Source organism: Sinohyriopsis cumingii, chromosome 11 (assembly GCF_028554795.1).
Source record: "Sinohyriopsis cumingii isolate HCF-2022 chromosome 11, ASM2855479v2, whole genome shotgun sequence".
NCBI classification, from domain to species: Eukaryota; Metazoa; Mollusca; class Bivalvia; order Unionida; family Unionidae; genus Sinohyriopsis; species Sinohyriopsis cumingii.
Genome location: NC_142971.1, coordinates 87,282,005 through 87,302,241, shown reverse-complemented (window position 1 = coordinate 87,302,241; position 20,237 = coordinate 87,282,005). Strand labels below are relative to the sequence as shown.

The window sequence follows — 20,237 nt, the reverse complement described above, 5'->3', positions numbered from 1 at the left end:
CCCCAAATCAGATGATAGCGCAAATCCTGACCCAAAGAAATCAGCATTCAAAGGGTCCCTGTGCAGTTTCCACACTGCCAAAAGGAGAAACTCGAAAGGACAGTCTGCATAGGGGAACCATATCCACTGTGGAGTTTAAGGTCCCCATCTGAGAGAGAAGACAAGCTGACAACATGGTCCTTACTCATAACATTTCCAACATGGACATGAGCTTGTCCACTCTGACACCAAGGGACAGGAATTAATCCTCTGCTGGTGAGAAAATTCTTTCAAATATAGACAAACTCTTGAGATAGAGCGGGCTCCAATTTCTCTGGAATTTTCATAAGTCCCTACCTGAACATTATGGACCAACAAAGGGACAGATCTAGTCTCAGGGACTCTAATTGGTCATTGTGTATCAACATACTGTCAAAGTAATGGCAGATTGGGATACCTAGTTCCCTAAGATAGGCTGAAACTACTCCCATGACCTTGGTAAAAGTTCTAGGTATGGGGGCAAGGCCAAACAACAGAGCTCAAAATCCAAATCAAATGGATCTTTCATCAGGAATTTGCTTTGGGTGGTGGTGGGGGTAAACATTGATAATTAGAAGGAATTTTCTCACTTTTTTGGGAACCAGATAAATGCAGTAGTAGAATGCCACAGACTGGTTAAGATGCTCTCTACTACACCCTTCTGAAGAGTGAACTTCTCCCTTTAAGCACGCCAGATCTGCTTACTGAAAAACATGATGGACCTAAACAGAGGAGGAAGGGCCCAAAATTGAAGCTGGTAATGATCTTTTATGATAGAAAGAGCTAAGCCTTCTACCATTATGCCAGATCAACCCTCTGAAAATAAGTTTGGCACAAACAGGAACCAGCAGAAGTATACTCTTCTGGGAAGAGAGTCCCTAGGGCTGTTCACCCTTGTCCTTAGGAAAGGTGGATGGGCCCATGAACTTCCTTTGTGACACACCCATTTAGAACCATCCTCTGAAATGGGGTTCTTGCTTTGATTGAGGCTGCACATCATTTTTAAATTTAGTTGATGAACCCTACGGGATCACCAGTTCGACACAGAGAGGATAAGCCCTCCAAAAAGTCTCTATCTCCAGAGGGGCAACCTCAAAATATTTTTCCTGTTCTAAAAAGACCTTGGAAGTGTCCACAGCAAAATAAATGCAGAGGTGGAGAAGCTCCACTTACAAGGCCATGGACAGGGACAATACATGCCTCTAACATTTTGCCATTGTTTCCAACAAACAAAGAACTACTGGTGATAGAGATTCCTTTTTCATCAGGCTAGTTACTAGTGACCTAGCCTTTTGTTCTAGAGATTCCAGACATATCCCTGGAAGGTGAACTCAAGTCCCCGTAAATGCCCACCTGAGTCCCAGTAAAAATGAGCCACTTCAGCATCCAAGGCATACATGCCAACCCCTGGCGAGGAAAAAGTGTGAGCCAAGTGGATAAAAAGAGTAATCATGATGACCAATATTAAAATCCTTTACACACAGCCTGCAATAGACATGAAGCTGAGCTAGGATGGACCACTGTATTGTGTATTGTGTAATTCATGTATTCATCTTTAAATCACTTTTTCTTCCTTTTTTTAATCCATCTGTGAAATTATCTGAGAAACATTTTTGCTCTAACACATGCACTGACTAGAATAAATCTGACTTGACTTTTAGCACAAAATACCTACAGACTGGTTCTGAACCAGATATGAATTAGAACAAAGAACTGGCGAGCAAAGATTAAAAATTAGAAAACCAGTCTGTTCTCTCCTAACTAAGCCATACGGGTCCTATAAACAGAAACCAAGTCAAAAGATTTGGCAGAAACCAGCATGTTTCTTGCCAATAGGACAGCTGCTATAAATAAAACATAATACTGTTAGGAAAGTGCATGCAAGTCTACGGACAAGCGTACTCTTATGTCGTATTTACGTAGAAGCCACCTTTTTTACAATATAGTCCGAACAATTAATGGGATGTTATTAAAAATGAGAAAACAAATTATTAATTTTGAGGAGAGGGGGATATACCGAAAATGCATAATCCGAATACATTTTTGCATAAGGAGTAATTTAGTGAAAAAAGAGCGTAATGATTATGCCAAAAGCATAAAGGTTGGCATGTATGCCAAGGTGGGAAGATTAGTGGGACTAAAATGGGTATGGACCTTATAGCTAGAAGCAGCTACATGGTGTTGCAAAGAGGAATGGAAATGTTTGAGAGAGCTCCTTATTGATGACCGAGTGAGAAAACATTAAAAATTCTGGTTACAAGTTTACTGCTTAGGAAGTTTTCCAAAGTGGAGAGAATTTTGGAGTCACTTGGCACAAGGCAGTAAGCCTCATTTACCACCTGAAAGACCAGTTCTCTTCTTCCTCTGCTGCCTTAGTTGACGCGTGAAAGGATGCTGGACACAATGGAGGGTCATACCACCTCTTCATGCTGTGTCAAATTTGTGCACTAAGGACAGAAAAGATGTCTTCATGCTGATCTCTCCTTGGAGGCAGGACTGAGACCCAATGTCTATCTGTTGTGTGGGAGACTTAGGGGCTAGTAGAGCTTTAAGTGATGACTCCTCCCATGAAGAAAAAGGACTATCATTACCAGTGGTTGCAGCAAGTGGGAGAGGGCGACTTTCCAAACACCTATAGAATTTGGGGGAAGAAGGTCCATCCCCCTCCATCCTAACATAACTTCACAAAGACAATGCAGGTACATGGCTCACAGAAAAGACCTTTGCTACCATGTACCAGGGGTGGACAACCTTTTGTGGCCAAGGACCAGATTGCATTTTCTAAGACCACTCAAGGGCTGCGAACACTAATTTCTCTAATATAATTACTGTTCATGGGCCAGATTTCTGTGTTGTTTTAATCTGCCCTGAGGGCCAGACAGAACACGTTCAGATCTGGGTTGTGCACCCCTGAACTAAACCATGAGATGAATGTGTATAAAGTTTCAAGCCACCTCCAAGTAGTTAAGGAGTTGTAACTTGTGGAAATGAATGGAAAGATGATGCAAATGGACCATCCCAAGAGCTCTTCTGATCTAAAACCAGTACAGCTAACAAGCAAGCTAGACAAGTGTCTATTCGTGTACATTTTTTGCATTAAAGATGTGGATGAGGTTGAGAAATATTATTGATGAATTTAAACACATACCACATCAGTAATTAATGAATGGAAGAATGTGTAGTCACTGCTAATACGATCAGGAGACTAAACAGCTGTTTACACATATTGCATTAAACAATGATAATGACAATGTAAACATGTACCGGTACGATTGTACTCAATGTAAACACTTAAAATGGCAACATATATATAGACAATGGTCAAGTGAATTTTGACCGCTAGAAATTTACTTTTTTCCAACAAGGTAATTTCCAAACCCATGAAGATAAGGAAAAGTAATTGTAACCAAAACCATCAACAATTTTCACTCTGGGCTATCCAGACCACTGATGAACCATAGCTTTATTTTCCTCCAAGAAATGTCTGCAGAATAAATATATAGTACTGCACATGAGCCTATGACATAGATTCAGACAGGTCAATCACACATGAACATTTTAAAACTGGAAGATGACCATCTTGCATAGATGAGTGTTTTTTCATTGTGCAGAATGATAAGCTTAACAATAGTGACAGGTAATCTATTACTGATGTCAAGGCCAAGATAAAAATGTGTGTTCCCTATTGCACCGATTTTAAAATCAGGTTAGGCAGGGTTGGCAATGAGAAACAGAATTGGCTGGCCAACTAGAAACACATTTTTTATGTTTGGCCGAAAAAAGAAATGTTCACAATATGAGGTGTCCAGCAGATGACAAATAATACTAAAAACAAAATACAATGCTAAAATCTTAAATACATTTCCAGGAAACGAAAAAAAACTTTTAATGAATATCATGACATCACCTTCAAGTGTTATGTTAGATACCACTGTAAAGCAAACGGGGTAATAACTTCAAAAATCTCTGGAGCACATCGTTACATGACAATAATCTAAAATTGTCATGTGTACCACTGCCTCAACCACATGCCACTCCTTATCCAGTGTGTCCCCCAGATACAATTTATTTTGTGCAAATTTATCAGCTATCCAGACAACCAATTATCCACAACATCCCTGCCTCACATCAGTCTGAAATAATCAACCATTAACTGTAGAAGTCAACTTCCAGTTTACCAGAAGTAACTATTTTAAGCAAAACAAAGGGAGACATCATTGTTAATTAATTGCTAAATATATACAAGCAAAACTGGTAACATGCCCACAAGATCCAAGTTATACTGATCTTCATTCAGAATTCATCCAATTTAGTCAATGCACTACAAATTATATTTTATTTTCATTCATTACAGTAATGATTGAAAGCAGAAAAAAAAATAGTAATCACTGCCCCAAAGCAAAATCAACACTGCTACAACTCTAATTCTATGAAATTTTTTCAAGTCCCAAATGAAAGAAATTTAATGGAAAGCCCACACGCATTAGAATTTTTAACTGAAGAATCCATGGACTTGCGTTTCTGTCTGTATTAATCACGCAACGTATTCAACCAGAATCTGCATTAGGCAGTTTGATCAAGTGTGGTCAAAGAATTTTTCCAAAAAGGATATCACACAAATTAACCTGAGGAATGGTTAGCAATTTAACCAGACAAGTATTCCCCTAACTGCACCCAACTCCTACCCCATCTCATGATGGAGACAGTCTATCTATATTAAAAGATGTTAGGACCAATCAACATGCACATTTTCCAATAATGACCATAATATGTGCCAAGTTTCACTGCTATCTACTCAAAATTAACAGTTACATTCACAAAATGAAGTCTTATGTTTGCACTGGGCCTAGGTCAAAAAGGTCAATAACTCTTAACAGGACCACAAAGATTTGTTAATGTGCATATCTTTAGAATAAATAGTGTGGTATGTACCAAGTTTCACATAAATCCATAAAAGATGGCAGAACAAGATGAGCTTGAAGAATTGTTGGACAAAATGGACTTATAACACAAACTACAACTCCAGGTAATCCACAAGAAAACATGGATGATGGATAACCATAGTAACTTAATAGTTTAATGATCATCTATTAAAACACCTGTTCTGAGAATGGGTAAAACAGTGTTTAGTTTAAGTTCCAACTTTGTTTTCTTTTTCATCAGCTTTAAAACAATGTACTTAGCAGAGGTCTCGCTAGGATTTTAAAACTAGAAGTCCAGGACTCCCATTTTGGTAAAAATAGGAGTCCCATCATCAAAAGTTGCAGTCCTGTTTATCCTGCAGAATCAACACAGACCTGAGTGCATCTGTTTTTAGATGGAGAGGTTTTCGTCATGTAATCACTCACTTTAATATAGCTTCTTTACAACAGTCCGTTGACAGGATTGCAAATTTATGGTTTGTCTTCGTCCTTGTAAGGCAATGGTTACACAGTATCTGATTTGCTGTTTTTCCCCCCGTATTTTCGCAAATACATGTCAAGTCAGAAAACAGCTTAGACCTTAAAGTGCATCTCACGAATTCCACAACATAGCATTAGCATTGTCCCATACGTTTCTGACCTATATAATTTGCATTTTAAAGTTACATCTTTAATAAAATAATACCTTGGCTTTGCTTTCAATGATTTGCATTTTTTTCTAAAATATTTGCCCGATGATGTACGAAAACAGACAATCTAATAAAATGGTACATCCCAGACTTAGTGAAGTCTGCCATTATTTCCCATCAGGCGTACTGGTTCACTTACAGTTTCAAACTAATTTTATGACGAAATAGTGTACAAAAGGCAGTTAATATATATCCAGATCACCAATTCTCATCTTAAACCACATGTTTGTATGTTTTATCATCAAATGATATCATGCAGGAAATTGATAGTTGCTACCTTACTCGGACAAGGGTTAATGGTCAATCAGCTATCAAAACATGCTTGTGAACAGGCAAGAGTTTGTTTGTGAACGTAATTGATATCAAAGCTAGGCCTGGTTACAGATTTATTGATGAACACATTTCGCTACAACACTAGAACTAAGCAGGATAAGGCGAGAGGCATTTTTAAAAAAAAAAGTATGGTCCATCAATGTACCTCTTAAGTAGCTCTTGTTTGTCCATTAAAGTGATACTGAATTTTGTCAATCCAAGTAAGGACATATTCCAAACACTAAGCAAGGCATCACACACTTTCTTACACTTAGCTACTGTCCTATCCGAACTATCAATTCTAGCAGCTTTAGCACACTTCTGAATCTTGTTACAGTCTTCATAAGTTCGCCATTTAACACCAAAATACTTATCCAAATTTATGAATGGCATTTTGTCACAGTCTCAACATGTCTTGATTCTCGTGCACTACTTATTTCGATACATTAGGAAATGAACACAATAACGAAAAATACAGTTGTTTATTTGATGTACTTTTATAATAGACCACATGTACATCTCTGGGTCTTTCTGACTCTGAATTCAATCCCTGTAAATATCAGTACATTTCCCACCCGGACACCAATCAAAGCCTTTGAACTTGCCACCCAGCTATTGCATCATGCTCTTTTGATGTACTCTTATAATGACAACATGTATATCAAGGGTCTTTCATTCACTGAATTCTGTCATTGTAAATATCAGCACCGTTAATTGATCAACACATTTTCCCACAAAGCAGGGGCCCCGAGTGGCCGAGTGGTCTAAAGCGCTCTCCGTTACAGATCACTGTCATCTCACCTCTGTCTGCGTGGGTTCGAGTCTCGGATTCGGCTAATGTGGGTATGTGAGAAAGCTTGCCAGTAGCTTCTCGTGGGTCGGTGGTTCTTTCCGGGGTTTTCCCGGGTTCTTCCTCCACCATTAATACTGGCCGCCATGTACAGCCTATCGCGTGCTGAAAAATGGCGTTAAACCCTACAACAACTACAACAAAAAATCCCACAAAGCAGGTGGCTAAAGCAGGACTGGCAAGTCTTTGAATTTTGCCGCACACCTATTACATGCGTACGGAGGAATGCCGACTCCAAGATTTTCTGCGTCCCAGATCAAAAATTGAAGTCCAAATACGTGTAATTAAGCGTTTCCAAGGTCTATGCTTAGTGTCAGGAAATTTTGCTACCAATGAAAATTATTTCAGTACAACAGGTGATTTCTCATAACAGATTTGTTCAAAGGACCAGTCTTCAGGGTTGAAATTCAACTGTTAAAGGAGGAAAAATCCCACAATTACTGCATACATCTATGTTATTCTTTACGCATAGCTCTTTTTTAAATATTGTATGCATTCATCTGAAAATAATTGTATGTAACAATATAGACAAGATATACATCTACAATAAAACATTCAGATATATATGTACATCTGATAAGCACATGTACATGTATTAGCATATGAATTGCAAAATTAACTAAGGTAATATTTATTTATCCTGTCCATAAATTAACTTAATTTTTTTTCAATTACAATAATTCTTTCCTCCAGTTTTATCATTTTTCTCGTTTTCATTGGCAGGTGGTTCTGCCATCGTTTTCACTGATCAGTTGTAATAATGACTGTAGCAGTTTTTATTAGGATCTGAATATATGTATAAGAACGAAATCAAAAGACATAAATAACTCATCCAGAAACAGAATAGATTCATTTAAAAACAACAGCCAAAGGCCTAATTCAACAACATAAATAGATTAACTTAATGGGTGTAATGGGCTACACTAAGTAGTTAACAGATAAAGGCTCAGTGTGTGGGTTGAAATCATCTGAACATTAAAAAAAAGTAGCAAACAAACACAACCCTCAAACAATGACAATATAACCTGGAAAATGATGATCACTTAGTAGTATTAATGACAAAGACCTCATTCAAACCAGGCTTTACAGGTTAATTCCAAAGACAAATGAAGTACTCGACAAATACATTGAAGCCCTTTAAAAAGATTTCTCATTATGACATTCTCTGCATTTTTGGGGGGCTTTTCACAAAAGATAAAGACAAACCCCTGAAATGACTCTGTATATCCAAGAGAATTTGATCTGAAGATGGAATAGTTAATTTCAATTGATATTTACAGACATCAGCACTACAATTGCAGCTGGTGACATATACATTAGTCTGTACAAAATGACCACATTTATGACCTCTAAAATTTAGGAAAGAAGTAGCCAGCCTGTTTTTTTTTCTTTCTGCTTTTTGTTTGTTTTGTAGTTTGGAACAGTCCTTACATTTTGAATGATCATGGTAACAAAGGATTAAAAGTCAGTAGGGTTCGTCTCTCTGTTCTTGTAATATGGCTGTTCATAGTAGTGTTATTTAAAGCAAACTGTACTTTGACTTCTTATTCTCCAAGAAGTCATGTTTACAAAAGATTAAATCGAGGTTTGTGTTGTCAGTATGTTTTGTGTTGCAGTTCAGAGTAGTGTCCAAAAGCATATTTACCTCAAAATTTTGATCACTGGTCATGATCTGCAAGTGGTGGCTCCCAACAGTGTCTTTATATAATAAATTCAATCCATAAATGATGATTGTGGTCAGTCAGACAGACTTTACTGTACAAGTTTTGAAAATATCAAAAAATTGGGAGGACCAGACATTTAGATTGATCATGGTTATGTATAGGATTTTATGCTACATCACCAACATCCTAGCTATACACTGCCAGATAGGTAAAAGAAAAAAAGCACACAACAAACAACAACAGAGGTAAAACACTTAAAACATCAAGTCAAATGTTTTTTCTTCTTCTATCAACACCAAGCTCATTAAAATTCATGACCTTCTCTGCATGTATGTCACCATGGGACACATCCCCGAGCAAACAGGCTGCCTTCCTTACATAGAACAATGATGGCTTTTACATCAAAAGAATAAAACAACATATCCTGGAGCTACATTTGTGGCTCAGCACAAAATATGGGAAAATGCAAATGAATACATACCCAAAAAATAAATTTTGTCTCCTTTTCCAGCAGGTATATATCAAGCAGGTCAGTTGGTCATTAACCTCTGACCTTGACCTACGTGCCCCAAAAAGACCAACTCTGGCTGACCCTTTCTTTCTCCTCAAACAGGATCATGCACTACTTTAACAGCAAATAATCTGTGTATCAAAATCAGTCTATTTCCCACTTGGACCTGCCACCAATATGCAAGTTACTCTGCTGCTCCTCCCTTTATTGATCTACCTGTGGGGAATACAAATATTGTCAAAATTAAATGCTGCCTTGCTGGGTCACCAATTAACATTACATAATGCCCAGAATAAAAATTAAATGTAATACACAAGTCAACTCCATTAGAAAAATATTGATTTCTCCAGGCAAAAATCTATAAAGGAAACCTAAATATTGAATATGAATATGCCTATGCAAAACAACCGCATTAAATAAATATGCAAGCCAACAAAGTAGGACAGGTTCATTTCATCTGCAACATACAAAATATAGACTGCTTTGAACTAATCACTTCTCACTGCCACAGACAAATTTGATAACCTATTAATCTTCACTTGTGTAATAGGAAAAAAGAAAACACAAAGGATTAAACTCAACACTGATATCAAACAATACTGTCAAAAAAAGTGCAACTGATGCTACAAGGCATCAATGCAATGGTCCCTTTACAAAAATTACCAAAACTTAATGCAATTTGCAAAATTCAATCTGAGAATGGGAGCAAAAACTATTTAATCAATAATCTTTTTATCAAATTCCAGTCAGTTCATCGACCCCATTGTTTCTATAAATGACAAAAGTGTTCTCTTGTACACACACATATAAAACACATTGTTTCCATCATTTCCATTAGTTATATAACTTTTGTTAAACATTTTATAATTATGATAACCAGTCAAGATGTGACAAAATTCCAACTGTGAAAAAGCAATGAATATAAATTTAAATTAAAATTATCCAAAAATTAACAGAAACAAATAAAACAATGAGTAAAAAGAAATGAAATGCTGCTAAAGAAAGTCATTGTTTATACTGCTAATTAAAAAATACTTACAACTGTTGACAATTACTAACAGTAAATTACAAAGTTTAATTTAATTATCATGCCTCCTCTCAGGACCTGCTTTTTTTTCTTTCTGTTTCAATATTTATGAACATGAAATTATATTTAACACTGAATTATTAAGCCTATGCTGGGCATCTCACAATTATATGCATCTGATCAACCAGAGGCATTCAGGAGGCAGTTCATTCTATTTGCAAAATGATCTGTAATTTTACACACACCCCTTTCTCTTATTTAAAACTGATTCAATTTCTAATTTCAGGAATAACAATTCTTTTTGAGTTTCATTTTCTGTTCCTATAAGTTCATTCTTGGCCATGATGCATTCATTCTGAGTTGTGTTTTAATCTTTGCTCCTTTACTTTCATTTCTAGTGATTCAGCTTGTCCAAACATAGTAAAGTAACACCCACACCCACCAACACAGCCACGATCCCCCCCACTATGACTTTGTCTTTCAAGATACCAATACTTAATGTAGAACAAAAATAAACTTTAATATATATGTTAAACTGTAAAGTAGTATCACATACATTTAAAAAAGTGATACTCATAAATAACATTTCTTATTTTATTTTTTGGACACATTACTGCACTATAACAGTAGTTATCATTCAGGAATAGTTTTGTGTGGCATACTTCCAAACACATGTTCAGATCTTAAAGTTGCTGGAAGGAAAAAGTATCTACTTCACAAGCAGTCAATAAACATTGTATGAACATATCCTGACTTTTAAAATCCCCAATGTAAGATGAACCTGCACTGAACCAATTCAAACCATCCTAAATATTTCATCATTTATTTATCAGTTAAAATGTGTGAACAAGATGATATTGTAAGCCTAGATTTCATGTCAGATTACGTATGTGTGGATACTGCACAAGCCACTTTCAACTGCAATAATATCTGGTACCATCTAAACTACTTGCTTATAACTCCAACTGCAACCTGCACAGACCAAGATCTGCCATCGCATGTGCCAGCAGATCTGGGTCTCTGCAGTTTCTTTGGAATAATCACTAGAACAAATAGCAAAGATCTGTAGGAAAATTATGCTATGGCAGATATGGATCTTTGTTTGCAGTCTGAATAGACTTATAGGTGAGTATGTACATGAATGATTTGGTATTAAAGCAAATGGATCAGCCATATCCAAAAAGCAGATTAGATCAAGATAAAGTTATATACACTGAACAAGTAAGATAGTTAATGGCCCTAATAAAGAATACAGAAGGTGGAATGATGTATCAGCAGCCTTGGTAATATCAAACAGCATTATTATAAATTATAATGTGAAGAGACAACTCATCAATACCGAGCTAACATTCAAACTATTAGGCAAATACTTCATGAACAGAAATAGTGATTTTTTAAACTCCCCATTCTGAATGCCACCACACAGGTCATTACTCCCCATTCTGAATGCCTCCATGCACGTCATTACTCCCCATTCTGATTGCAAATACATGCGTCAATGGGTAACTAAGCTTGACAAACTTTTGTATCCAATAACGATACTATCTGATGTAACTACAATGGGCTATAATATCATTTTGTATCATATATAATTGGTGCAAGTCAGATCCAACTCAAACTGCAAGATCCAGATCTGCCACTTTACACTCTGTCTGCATATCTGGTTCTATTCAGTTTCTTAGGAGTAGTCAGTAGAACAATGGCAGATCAGGGTTTATACTGTGTGGGGTTTGACCAGACTTATACACAACTATATATAGTATGTTAAACTGACAAGAAACCAACGGCGCAATATTAATCTGCTGAAAAGAATCTTCCAACATTTACAAATAATTGCAAACTCAAATTTCATTTCAACATTCATACAAATAAGAAGGACACTGAACTAAGCCGGCACGAACAATTGCCAATAGTGATAAAAAAATTTACTGTGATCAACTCTGATGAAAACAGCAAGCCTGACAAATTAAATATTAAAGGTCTGTTCAGTCGAAGGAATCCAAGAGTGCAACACATATCTCAGGTTGAATCAGAAAAAGTACTATATTTATGAAAAGACGATGAAATATAAAATTTAGTGATGAATCATTTCAAAACTGAAGTACTAAGAATACAGACAGACTGGGGTATCCAGGTAATTCTACATTAAATACAATCAAAAGACATTAACAATGATGTTCCTTTTCCATTACCATCAGCAAAAACGAATCAGGCCGCTTAATTCCTTTTTCATTAACAAAAATGTTAACATTTTTTTAAAATTAGATGACCCAGTTCACATCTCAAGAATTTCTTGATTGAAGTACAGTATAAGCTTTCTGAACAATTAAAGTCATGTGCTTTGCAGTCCCCCCACCCACCCAAGAGATTTAAATGTCCCTAGATCTGGAGATAAAAGCTACATGAATTATCAGTTTGACATTAGGTAAGCACAAAGTAATATAAACGGGTGAAAAATCTAAATCATTTATGAACACGTACAAAATTTAAGTAGATGTTAAAAGCATTCATAAAAATCTCAAATTTTTTTTAAATTAAAAAAAAAAAATCACAAAATTCCATGCTGATACTGAAGCCAATGGCCCAATCTCCAAGCAGTATTCAATGATCTCCACACTTCAAGACTGGTACCCAAGTAAATAATTAGTGGTCTGATTCCAAGACCATCATCCCTCTAAATTAGGACCGCGCAACCATTTTTTATCAATCATGGCAACTTGTAATGCCAATCACTTTTGGAGGCCACAGAATATGGCTTGGCAGGCCACATGCAGCCTGCAGGCTGCATGTTTGAGAACCCTGCTAAAAATACATATGATCCAAATAAAAAAAATGTTTCATGTTTTTTTTTCTTTTTACCTGAACAGAGAGCTTAAGTAATAAAGCATTCTGAGAAAAAGCATTTCTATCAAAATGATTCCATGTTGTATTTAAAGTACTACACAGAAAACTCGCACATTATCAAGAGGCATCCACTCTAAACATTTCCTCTTAGAATTAGACTTCTGAGTTATGTCCCTTCAAAATTCTGACTGGTCTTGCAAAATAAAACACCAGCAGAGCTAAATACAGAAAGTGTCATACTGTTAAAAACACATACTATTCAAAGAGACAGAAAGTAGAAATCATGGCATAGGTTTTGAATGATGAATTATCTCAGTAAAAAAAAAAATCCAGAGAAAGTAAATTATTATATGGAAAACTTGCTGATATTGGGTGAAGATATAAAAGAAAGCAAGGTTAGGAATAGAAAATTCCTTATTCAAGTAAAGCAAATACTGGAACATATCAGTGTTTTATAGGGTCAAATCCGGCGACTCCTTGAGAAATTCTAGCAACAACATGCCATATCTGAGATGTATGAAACATACATGTACAACTATATGTTATTAAAGCCATAAAATTTGGCCATTTTTTTCACCAATACTTGTTTAATTGTGACACATTAACACTGCATATATATATTTGTATTTCTATACAATGATAACAGTGTGTTCATTAATCTTACAAGTACTAGGCTTTTCCACAAAAATAGGAGGGAGGTCTGTGAGACCTCACACTGCAGGGATTGCTGGGCAGTGCCCACACATCTGGCCAACGATTTTCAGAGAATTGTCGGGCGTAAAATAAATGTATCCTGAAAGCAAATAACCATTTTTTTAAAAAGTATTTTACATGAATGTTGGACATAAAAAAACCCAACCTTTTTAACAGTTTTAAAACTAAACAATTCTAAGGTAACACAATTTTTAACAATCTTGGTTTTTATTTTAAACTTTCAAACAACAGAAAACAAAATAACTAGCATCATGACTAGAGTCTGGCTTTAGAAAAAAGCAACCATCTTTGTCATCTTCTTCAAGCCCAATTCCAGAAGGCAGGACAAAAGCCTCCGAATAGGCATGAATTTCATCTCTAACAAGTTCTACTAGTTCATTTCTTTTTATTGGTACAATCGACACATCTGTTTGAACAGATGCAACACTTTTGACAACTTCTGATAGTTGAACTTAGCAACATGTGATCTCGTGGCATTTTTCTGAGGTAATTTTAAATACTATTAGAATGTTTCTAATAACTTCACAAACCAAACTTAAGTAAACATTTTCAGAACATTTCAGAAAAACAACAGGAGTAGATTGGTTACACATCCTAAGAATGTGTCTAAGACTCATTGTAAGCCCAACTGCTGACAATTTATATCTTTATCTGTTTGGAAAGGAGAAATTTAAACTTTTTCTGATATGGATCATCTTTAAATTTATGTTTTGGAGGCATATTTATCCCGCTTCCTTCAATTCTGAGACCGATTTTTTAAAATTAACTTTGATTTAATCAAATCATTCAGGCGTATGGTGATAAATTAATCATTCACCCACACAAGTTTGCTTATATAGATTCAAGTGAATATGACATGCACCCTATCTTTATGACATAGTAGTAAACTGAGCAAACTGAAATGGAAATAGCTTTGAAAAACGTCATAGTTCTGAATTATTAATGGAAATTTAAGAAATATGTTTTTTAATTTATATTTTATATTTTTTCTTCAATAACATTTATTTATTTACTGAATACATGAGGTACTAGCCGCCAAGTTGCCAGGGTAAATCCCCATACCCTGGCACCCAACAACACCACTGGATAAAGAAAAGTCAAATGCAAAACTTTCTCATGAACAGGCACCATCCACAAAAAAAGAAAAGTACTTTAGGGTGTCAAATTTGACTCCAACTTGTCGGGTGATGGGTAAAATCTTGTGGGGTGAAGGGTAAGATCTATAAAATCTACAAAGTCTTGTCCATTAACAGATTACAAAAGCACTTGATCGACAATAAATTTAATAAGACACTGGGTTAATTTTATAGTTTTATTCTTAAAATAACTGAGTAGATACATGAATCTTATGAAACACTTTATTACATCTCCACAATGGTAATTAATGTACAAAGTAAAATAACTGCAACAACAATTCAACTAATCACTAATTCCAAGGACAGATATACTTGGGGCTGCCTGGCAGGCTTAATATCTACTATAGGTCCCATAATTTTTACTTTGAAATATCCAGACAACAAGTTATCAAATCAAGCTTGCCAGAACTGTTCCCACATTAAATTTATATGATGATACAAAAGTCCAGCAATGCTTTTCAGTGCATTTAAGAAGCGTACATGTAACCGTAAGTATGTGCATGTGTATTGTTCAAGAGCTAAAACATGAGCAGACAATTTGTTGCTCCTCCATTTTTGTATGGATATGTATTCCTTCCTTATTTAGAACACTTGTTTGACTTGCTGTTTGGATAATTAATTCATGTAAATTGGTACTTGAATCATGAATAAATAGCATTACATGTTACATAATTTAATCAAATATATAGAATGCATGCACAAAAATGTTATTTATACTTAGAACACTTGGCCATCAGTTTCTCCATGAAAAAAATATTAAAAAACTTAACATGATGATAATGACCACAACAACCATAACAGTGATTGATGTAGACAAAACCTGCCATCACATAAAAACAAAAATTATCTGTAATTATAACAATGATTTGTAGATATTCTGCCTTATTTCTCTCATGTGAGATACACCACCAAAAACAAGTGTGCACTCAATGACATTGCAGCTGACACAATGATGATGCAAGTATGTATATGATATCATGAACTGCACCCTTTGTCATGATTTTATTATTAAAAAGATAATTTTTGCATGCTTAAATGATAGTAACCCTCACTTAGAATAACCAAACCTTTTTGTTGTATTTTTTCTCTTAAAAACATTATTAGAAAATCATTCCAAAGCTATATGTAAACTAATGAGGCACTATTTTTGCATTTGTTTTAAACACTAATTTCTGATGCAAAATCAGACAAAAACTCATATACATTGGCATGAGATTGTGAAATCCGACACTAACGGATGGATTTTATTATTCTCCTGTGGAAGATAAAGTTGCATTTGAACTGCTTGCTGGTTTGTCTATCTGACTATATTAGACAGATACAGAGGCTGACTGCAGACACAACTCAGACCAGCATTCATCTTACACTAGTGCTGTACAAGCCTAATATGGCAAAATGTAAAAACAGTCAACAATCAATAGAATGGAAACCATGGAAAGAATACTGGTCCTGTCCAGAAATCCTCTGGTGAATAAATCGGACATGCAAGTTATGTCTTATGGCTTGGAGAATGAAGAAAATGAAGATGGGTGTAACCTTCAGTGTTAGGAATTAGCATTGGTCAAGCATTCCCAACAAAATAGTACTTTGACCTAGCATAAGCTCTCTTCCAAGTGGCCCAAATTATCAACACATATTTGGAGTCCAACATGGATTAACAGTTTGCAAACAATATTCAACTTGCTACAAATCCTGCTGTATAATCCAAGATTCCTCTGTCCATTCCCATCCCATTTTTGATATCTGGACATTTATGTTGAGGTGTGGGGTCAGACCCAACTGGCTGTATAAAAGTTGGAATTTGCTGCAACAATGCAGTGGTGGCATAAAGTAGCCACCTATCAGCAGGCCTACCAAACTTAAAGGATGTCACATTGAGTCAGACCTGCATGAAATCATAGGAATATGATTTTCTATGAAAATGTTGAGTATTATATTTGTTATGTCCTTAATCTGCTGGCAGAGAAAACAAACTATACCATTAATGAAATTTTACTTATTTATTTATTTAATATCCAATGCATTGGACAAGGGTGGCATAGTGCATACTTCCAGCATAGGCACTGACTGGTTCCCCGCTTTGTTTACTGCCTGCATTGCGCTCCTCTATTGGTAAAGCAGAGTGAAATACAGGGCACACACGAAATAAGGAACCAGACTAGCACAGGCAATGTTATGACAGAGAAGCTTCTCCTACATTCTCGAGCTCTCGCGTGATTTCCATCGAGCTCAGCAAAATGTCATCCTTATGTTTAACCTCAATGCTTGTTGCACTAGAAAGTGACCTCCAGATTAAAACGTCATGCACTAAGAGTCATTAGCAAAGAAGTGAAAGAAGCAGAACACAAAAGAGTAACCTGTTAATCTAACTTTAATGAAAAATGGAGAAAATAATTCCCTTGACTGGAATATGGCACATCCATTAGGATTACCGGAGTGACTTATGATCCCATCATTGCGAGGACTGCAAAAGTGAATAATCCTTTCGCAACAGGATTTAAGAATTTTTAAAAATCTGCTTTCATTCGCCACAAGATGTCTGGAGAACATATTATAACTCAAGACATTCTTTCACAACAAAGAAATCAGTAAACTTGCCGAGAAAACTGCGTTTATTTGGATTACAAAGTCAGGGGGTCAATGAAGATTTTGTTGGTTTTTAACTTTGCTAAAATAAAATAGAGATCTTAAAGTTCAAGTGTAACTTATTAGAAACAAGATGAATCATTAGCCTCCTTGATTTTTGGATAAATTTGTTCAAAGACGAAGTACAATGAAACCGATGATAGTACACATTTTATATCAGGCAGTAAATTAACTGTCATTTGGTTAAAAAGATTTATTAGGCCTTTTGTATTGGCTTGTTTGTAATGTGTTGGTCAATAATATTGCTTCAAAAAGATTATAAAGACACTGTTAAAAGTACGACTTTAAAAGAAAAATTAACTAATAAAATTATTCTTTGAATGGACAATGCATTTGTTTGTTAATTGTGCATGTTGGTTTATTTGTATGTTTAGAAAGTGAGAGACAGTATGCTGCACAAGTTGCATTATCCTATTTCAAGCTAAAAAAAATATAAGCCAGAGGAACATTTGTCAGTATATTTTTGACCCCCCAGTTCTGACATCAAGGGGTTTTTTACCCTCAATTTTACACTCCTGAGGGATACACTGACATATGTCCAACAAGTCTATGACATCAAAGGTCCATTAGTCACTTAATATCAATAATAAACACCTCTCCAATGATGTTGCAAATTTTAAAGGTGCTCTACTGAATTAATATTCAGTAATTTACTTTTCTTTCATTATCCCTGGTTTGAAATGTCAAAAGAAAATTAGTTAAGCAGGTGCTTAATCTAACAAGTCTGAAAAATGCACTGAATGAAAGTGAAACTTGAATGTACATAGGGCATTGGGCTTCCCTCTTCTTGAACAAAATTTTAAGTGTACTAATAAATGACAAGTCAAAATAGTAAAGAAAGACATAAACAGCATGAGAGTGGATGTTGTTTTCACATTAATTTATGTGATAATAAAAGACTGTTGCCAATAGAATGAAATATTTTAAATACATTAATTTATGTGATAATAAAAGACTGTTGCCAATAGAATGAAATATTTTAAATACGTAATAAAACACTCTCCTTGCTCTGACCCATCCTCCCAATATAAATGTCAACTAACTAAAATGGGGTGGAAAACTCGGATTACCTGATTGACAGTTTGTTTATATGTTCATCCGAGGTCTTATGGCAAAGCAACACTTGAAAATTACGGCTGTGCCAAGACAATTGGACTGAAGTTCCTTGCTTATGGGCTAATCTGAAGATTGGATCTGAACCAGGACTCTTCTGGTTGCAAGTCTGGCACACTAACCTACTTCTGGACAAGAGACCATAATTGGATCATAATTTTTTGGGGGCCATTTGCACTGCAACTGCTGCTTGTCCTCATCCTCCAACTGTTACTATCATCATCATGAGAAGAGGCCTGGAGTTTCAAGCCATGATTGATTCTGAAAACATTAAAGCTGATGTGTGGAAAAGGCCAGCTCAGTATATTGATTGTTTTCTCCAGGCTGAGCCTTTCAGTACAGGAAAAAAATTCTTTTCAACTTCTCCAATCAGGGCATCCTCAGCCAATCTCCTGCGCTAGAGGCATATGGACAACAAGGCTAAAGATATAAAGTAACTGCCTGGCAGCATTGTGGCCAATGAACACAGAGAAACATTAAATCTTGCTGTCATGTATTTGAAATTAACTTGATACGATCATCCATTCAGTTCAGTATGTGAAATTTTTAGTTACCCTTTTCTATCTTCATTTAAATAAATATTATTTGACAAACTTGTATATTCACCAATTGTTTGGCAAGTTATTGTATCAAATAGCATATATATTTATCCTTCAAAGAATTCATTTTACGGATAAACAGCTAGCATATAAACAGATAGTTTACTTCATTTATTAATATGCACATGTTACTTTGCACAAAAGTCAACTCTGTGCATCACCCATGGTCCATACAAAATACCAAGTCACAAGAAGAATATCACTCTGTATTCCTCAGATTTCCTTCAGGTAATTAATATTCAAACTCTCCCACTTTGGTGGCCTGTGTGATGGGATCAGAGTACAATACCTAGCTATCAGATGGTATTTATCCTCAGACACTCTAATTATTTTATCATTTTAAAGGCTTCTGCTCAGACTATGATAATTAAAGACTTTGTCCATCAATGTATTATACATATTAGGAAGCTGGCAAAGAGGAGAATGCCAATGCTCAGACACTCTTATTATTTTATTATTTTAAAGGCTTCTGCTCAGACTATGATAATTAAAGACTTTGTCCATCAATGTATTATACATATTAGGAAGCTGGCAATGAGGAGAATGCCAATGCTTCATTTACAACAAATCTAAATGTACATGGTGAGACTCTTGACTCTAGCTATTCAATGGACACTATGACTTTGAAGATGCTAATATATATGAACATTTAAATATAGAAATAGGATGTACGAATGATAAAAGTAGTATGGAGACAATCTCAGTGAGTACCCCATTGCATGATGACATACATATAATTGATCTGAAACTAAATACAAAAGGTTTTAACATAGGTCACTTAAATGTACATGGTATAGTGGGGAAAGACCTGATTAAGTTAATGATGTCTTCCAAGGAAAATAATATACATGTTTTAGGACTCACTGAAACCAAATTAAATGCTAACCACAATGATGATCTATTTCACTGTCAAGGCTACAATAAACCATTACGCAGGGACAGAGAGACAGCAGGGGGGGTCTTGTTGTATACATTAGAGAAGATGTAAATGTAGAAAGGCGACTTGACTTTGACTCACATGAAATTGAGAGTGGCTGGGTGGAAATTTTTCAAAATAATGCAAAATCATTCCTAGTTGGTTTCATTTATAGGCCACCTTCCTCCAAAGCAATTTGGAATGATAATTTCTTGAAACAAATGGAAAATGTTCTAGCACAGGAGAAAGAAGCATATATACTTGGAGATATAAATA

General features: G+C 35.5%; 1 protein-coding gene across 3 annotated transcripts in view; it reads right to left on the bottom strand.

The window, feature by feature from the left end:
* LOC149788915 (plasma membrane calcium-transporting ATPase 4-like) overlaps positions 1–20,237 on the bottom strand; it is a 187,974-nt gene that overhangs the window by 148,070 nt on the left and 19,667 nt on the right. For 2 of the 3 annotated variants that reach the window (XM_089975044.1, XM_089975045.1), the window contains exon 2: positions 8,937–9,182. The exons of the other annotated variant lie outside the window; for it this stretch is intronic. The gene's annotated coding sequence lies outside the window, so the exon portion shown is untranslated. The remainder of the gene's footprint in view (positions 1–8,936; positions 9,183–20,237) is intronic. 3 annotated transcript variants of the gene reach the window in all.